This window comes from Ictalurus punctatus, unplaced genomic scaffold, assembly GCF_001660625.3.
Source record: "Ictalurus punctatus breed USDA103 unplaced genomic scaffold, Coco_2.0 Super-Scaffold_100060, whole genome shotgun sequence".
Classification (NCBI taxonomy): Eukaryota; Metazoa; Chordata; class Actinopteri; order Siluriformes; family Ictaluridae; genus Ictalurus; species Ictalurus punctatus.
In genome coordinates, this window is record NW_026521090.1 from 558,944 (window position 1) to 565,155 (window position 6,212).

At 36.4% G+C, this 6,212-nt stretch overlaps 1 protein-coding gene and 1 long non-coding RNA gene across 9 annotated transcripts in view; both read right to left on the minus strand.

Moving 5' to 3' along the window:
• The window catches only part of LOC108261866 (TBC1 domain family member 10A), a 24,547-nt gene extending 22,806 nt beyond the window's left edge, over positions 1–1,741 (minus strand). For all 8 annotated transcript variants that reach the window (XR_008394987.1, XR_008394989.1, XR_008394988.1 and 5 more), the window contains exons 1-2: positions 1,678–1,741; positions 1,475–1,590 (exon numbers count right to left, since the gene is read on the minus strand). The gene's annotated coding sequence lies outside the window, so the exon portion shown is untranslated. The remainder of the gene's footprint in view (positions 1–1,474; positions 1,591–1,677) is intronic.
• Positions 1,742–3,582: 1,841 nt separating this feature from the next.
• On the minus strand, positions 3,583–4,771 carry LOC128630783 (uncharacterized). Its single transcript, XR_008394999.1, has 2 exons — positions 4,571–4,771; positions 3,583–3,729 (listed from the first exon to the last, which is right to left on the minus strand). It is a non-coding gene; the product is annotated as an uncharacterized LOC128630783 (long non-coding RNA).
• Between the last annotated feature and the right edge of the window lie 1,441 nt (positions 4,772–6,212).

The following is a 6,212-nucleotide window of genomic DNA, read 5'->3' on the forward strand; positions in this document are numbered from 1 at the left end:
TAAAACTCAACTTAAAAGCCAATAAATACTCACATCTACCTCTGAGACCAGTTGGAGATGGAAAAAATACACCAGCCGTGAGTGAGAAGAAGCAAGGGTCCAGCTTTATTGTTCCATTCCACCACACGAGATCCACACCGATGAGAATTCTCAGAAGTGATCCCCCTACCCTGAGCTTAAGCTCCAGTATTTATACTGTATTTACACACTAGATAACCCATATGTTTCCAGAAAAGGCCTATTTCACTTACACATAGAATCAGAACCCAGGCATTTCTAATAACCCAGAAAATAAAAACCCAGCGTTTTGAATTACATAGAGAATCAGAAACCAGGATTCTCATTTACCTTAGGTGGTCAGAAACCAGGATTCTCAATTACCTAGGTAAATAAAATGACGTAGACAAGACGACTAAACAACCAGGAGGGACCTTGGTCTTATCGTTATCTCTGGGGGGGGGGCAGTTTGACCCAGCCACCCTTATAACTGGTTCCTCATGGTTCTTTCTTAAAATTAAGGCCTTCCTTGCGAGCCAAGAACCCTCACCATTTGAGTCATGAGTAAGTTTACATTTTCCTGTATTTCTAGTTTATAATTTATTTTCATATTTGCACTATATTTCTTATTTTATATATATTTATACTACTTGAAAAGCGGTTTACTGTACTTCCAACTTCTTAATATCATTACAGTTCTACTGTCCTGCATATCCTACTATTCTGTTTTTAATAGAGTTTCTCTATTACTATAAGATTTTATTAAAGTTATTCATGTGTGTGTATGTATGTTGTGTCTACTTGCCCGCCCTTGACTGTACGAGCGTGTGTGTGTGTGTATTAGCACTCCTCAGCTCAGCTCGTATACCTCTTTTTGGCTTTTTTTGACTACTACTGCTCTTAAAGATCTTTAAAGTGTAATTCCAATCCGTCAATGTCCGCCTAATCCCGCTTCTATGTGTCTAGGTGCCCGTTTTTTTCTTCTTCTCCCTTTTGCTGGATGCTAGGTCTCCCTTATGTTTATTTTATGACATTTTTTATCCACAACACAGTGGTAGTTAAAGAAGTCAGGGAAAGCATCGTCTTCCCTGCACTTGGCAATGAATCCATTTGCACTGCTCAACCATTGACTGATATCAATTTGCACACTGGAGCTGGGTTTTGTCAATGAATTCTTTAAAAGACTGAAAAATGTCCTCTCCCCACGATTTCGCTTGCTAGCCTTTAGCACTGGCGCGCTTGATCGCACACGTGTGGTGAGAGAAAAGACGAGATCTCAGACTGGCTGCCCTGTACGTCAACTAACTACGTCAACTAGCGATCTACCTGCACTTCCTTTGCGATCGACCAGTCGATCGCGATCGACATATTGGGCACCCCTGCTGTATATATTTTGACCTGAAGAAAAAAGCCTCTTTATACACATATGCTGTTAAACTACACCTGCTCTACTCGTGTGTGTGTGTGTGTGTGTTACCTGCACTATGAATTTCTGTGCGTGCGTGCTGGTGTAGTCAGAGGGAAAAGTTTCGCTGATGTGCATGTTGAATTGTGACACTCAATTCTTTAGATCCTCAAACAACTCGGCCACCTCTAACACACACACACCAGAAATGATAGTTAGGGATCTGTGTCGAGAAGTGTGTGTATAGATGTGTGCGAGTGAGTGAGAGTCATAACCTCTTGTATCCGTTTGATCTGAATGCAGTTCTCTTTGCCCCACTCCAGCTCATCCTAAAAACACGCACACACACATCAGTACCACTTTATTTATTTCTATAATCCAACACACATACACACACACACACACACACACGCACACACACACAATGGAATTGTAAAGCAAAACATTGGAATATATATCTTAATCACATCTCATAGTCCTTTTATAGAGTCTGAATCAGTTTGACTGATTCATTTCGAGTTTATTCAGAGTCGAATCACTTTCTAGTGAGAATCAAATACTCATCTCAGTCTAGTTCGTTTGGAAGTGTGCGACTCTCACTAGAAAATTATTCGACTCCGAATCGTCTCGAAACGAATCAAAACCGATTCAGATTGGACAAATGGACTAATAGAAGAGAAAGAGCAACAGGAAAGAGGACAGCCTTCCTGCTGAAAGCAAACCGGATCAGAACCTTACATTAGATTGTTTTCTATATTTTTATTTTAAATCAGTTGTGTTGTTTTTCTTCTTTCTGCACTCGATTGAGGAAACACAGCAATGATAAATAAATAAATAAATTTATCTGTCCAGCTTCCTCCTCTTCGTCCCACAGAATGACGTGTGGGTGACGGATTGACGGATTTAAAAAAAGATGTCTGGGCAAACTGTGACCTCCTCGAGTTAAAAGTGAGCATCCAAGGAAATTTAATGTGTTAACTGCACTACATTCTGCAGTCACAGCACCAGAAAAAATATGTCCATCTACTGTACATGTTAACACACAAAACAAGCTAATTAAATTAATATTTAATTCATCGATGATTGTAGACGTGTTGAGGTTTCACGTTCTTTGTGCTTTATTATCATAAATATACACTTTGTTTAAACTTTTGAGTTTGGACACAAAATATAAACATTCCTCATGAATCCAGAACATTCATTTGTTTATTATTTAGAAAGTAATAATTAAACAGCTGAATAAAATGATCAGGTTAATCACTTGCAACATTTAGGATATGAATTTCTTGTATTGAGAGAGGTTTTTAATTATACACAGATATAAATAGATGTTGTTTATTTGTAGTTTTCATATTTGACTCAGTACATTACACCACATTTATTTAATCAACTATTTATCAAGTTTTTTCAATATTGAACTGAATGATTGTTCAATATCAATAAAAATCTTCAAATAATCTTTCAACACCATCAATACATCTCATCAGTAAATAAAAATCTACATTTATCCAGCTGATCTATTGACTGGTTTATTGAAAGTTTTACAGCTTCGGCAGGTAAAGAAGCCATGGCTTTAATCTGATCGTCTGATTTCTAATGATAATTAAATGACAAAATACAGAATTAAAGAATATCTTTATTTAAATTCAAAATCACGAATCATTTAAAAATATGGACTACAAGTCATTTCTACAAGTGTTCATACAGACAGAAAGAACAGAGATGAAACGGATTTAACAGATACAGGACAATTAGGACAAGGAAAGTGAGAGAACTAGAATTATCATTTTTTTATTTTTATTTTTTTTTAAAATTACAACTGTGTTCAAGATCACAGCAAAAAGACAGTAGAGGAAACAAAGGGAAAAAATATTTCACATTTCCTGTTTAAATTCAACAGTAAAATCTCATGAACTGAAGACATCGTGACTTTTTGAAACCGGTCGTTACATTTTTGAGTCAAACGGAGCAGGTAGTGATGAAGAAGCTGCCTCGAAAGATCATTTCTTTTCCTCGAAGAGTAAAAAAAAAAAAAAAAAAAACATGAAATCCTAAATGCATGAAAAATAAACTATGTACATTTTATGTCTAATTACAGTGAACCCTACGGAGAGTGAAGCTCACAGAGGCAAAGTGTTCACGCTACAGCAAATTTCACCGGTTGACGCTAAACTCGCTCACTTAGAAGGTGCGTTTCTCTGTCCCGGGATATTCCTAGCACTGTGTGAAAGCTCCTGAGATGTCCAGCATGGAGACGTGTGTGTATGTTGATGTGTACACAGTACCAATGGTCAGGATGTACTGTTGTGTCCGAGTTTCTCGTTCTCCTGAAAAGCACACGTGCGCGCGCACGCACACACATACACACACACACACACACACACGCACACACACACAATGGAATTGTAAAGCAAAACATTGGAATATATATCTTAATCACATCTCATAGTCCTTTTATAGAGTCTGAATCAGTTTGACTGATTCATTTCGAGTTTATTCAGAGTCGAATCACTTTCTAGTGAGAATCAAATACTCATCTCAGTCTAGTTCGTTTGGAAGTGTGCGACTCTCACTAGAAAATTATTCGACTCCGAATCGTCTCGAAACGAATCAAAACCGATTCAGATTGGACAAATGGACTAATAGAAGAGAAAGAGCAACAGGAAAGAGGACAGCCTTCCTGCTGAAAGCAAACCGGATCAGAACCTTACATTAGATTGTTTTCTATATTTTTATTTTAAATCAGTTGTGTTGTTTTTCTTCTTTCTGCACTCGATTGAGGAAACACAGCAATGATAAATAAATAAATAAATTTATCTGTCCAGCTTCCTCCTCTTCGTCCCACAGAATGACGTGTGGGTGACGGATTGACGGATTTAAAAAAAGATGTCTGGGCAAACTGTGACCTCCTCGAGTTAAAAGTGAGCATCCAAGGAAATTTAATGTGTTAACTGCACTACATTCTGCAGTCACAGCACCAGAAAAAATATGTCCATCTACTGTACATGTTAACACACAAAACAAGCTTTTGAGTATTAGTTACCCTGTCTTACTGTACAAGGCACCTGCAAATAATAAAGCAAGTAATTAAAAGTTCATCTATCATTTCACTTCCACTAATCAGTCTTTTGACCAGTCTAAAAATAAAAAGACTAAAAAGAAACAGACTTAGCAAGAAGAACTGAAGATATGTGGATGATGATGTCTCAGTTCCACCGCAGCTTCAACAGCCCTGGATCTTCTCCTTTAAAGCTTGGAGAAGGGCACGTCTTTCGGACTCTTCTTTTCCAGGGCTGCCTGCGCTGACTTCATAAGATCCTGTGTCTGCAGCATGTTCATGTTCCAAGTAGCCTGGAGACGCAGAGGAGAAATCTCAGTTTTCGACCGCTCTACTTTGTGTTTGTGGCCATACTGTGTGTGCATGGGTCTACCTTGAGGCTAAAAATGCTTTTCATGTCTTAAGCAGATTCTTAATATATTATATATATATATTATATAATATATATATATTATATATATATATATATATATATATATATATATATATATAAATATATATATATATTATATAACATATATATATATATATAAATAATAGTAACTTGACAACCTGCTGAATGTTTACCCTTAGTTTGCCCATTTTGCTTGCTGAACAAAACATGCTGGAAAGAGGCACCTTAGATGGTTTCACTGGACCTCTCAGAGGATCTGGAGGGTACTACAACACCCAAACAGGGACTTGAACCCTGGACCCTCAGATTAAAAGTCTGATGCTCTACCGACTGAGCTATCTGGGCTCAAGGAGAGAGAGCGCACTTTACCCTCGAGCTTGTAGGTCAGGCCTGTGGACGCTCTAGTTCAACGGTTCTCACAGACATAAATGGTGCTCAGCCCCTGGATCGGAAAGGGCCCATCCCATCTGGTTCTCATGGCTTTCTACAAACTATTAACACAACTCAGCACTACTATTCAAGGATACAAACCAACAGGGTTCAACCATTCAGCTGGTCAGATAATTCTAGTTCTCTCACTTTCCTTGTCCTAATTGTCCTGTATCTGTTAAATCCGTTTCATCTCTGTTCTTTCTGTCTGTATGAACACTTGTAGAAATGACTTGTAGTCCATATTTTTAAATGATTCGTGATTTTGAATTTAAATAAAGATATTCTTTAATTCTGTATTTTGTCATTTAATTATCATTAGAAATCAGACGATCAGATTAAAGCCATGGCTTCTTTACCTGCCGAAGCTGTAAAACTTTCAATAAACCAGTCAATAGATCAGCTGGATAAATGTAGATTTTTATTTACTGATGAGATGTATTGATGGTGTTGAAAGATTATTTGAAGATTTTTATTGATATTGAACAATCATTCAGTTCAATATTGAAAAAACTTGATAAATAGTTGATTAAATAAATGTGGTGTAATGTACTGAGTCAAATATGAAAACTACAAATAAACAACATCTATTTATATCTGTGTATAATTAAAAACCTCTCTCAATACAAGAAATTCATATCCTAAATGTTGCAAGTGATTAACCTGATCATTTTATTCAGCTGTTTAATTATTACTTTCTAAATAATAAACAAATGAATGTTCTGGATTCATGAGGAATGTTTATATTTTGTGTCCAAACTCAAAAGTTTAAACAAAGTGTATATTTATGATAATAAAGCACAAAGAACGTGAAACCTCAACACGTCTACAATCATCGATGAATTAAATATTAATTTAAAAAATTAAATTAAACAAGAGTAAGATGAAGTATATTTTTAATTAAAATGTAATTAGGAGCACTTTTAAAG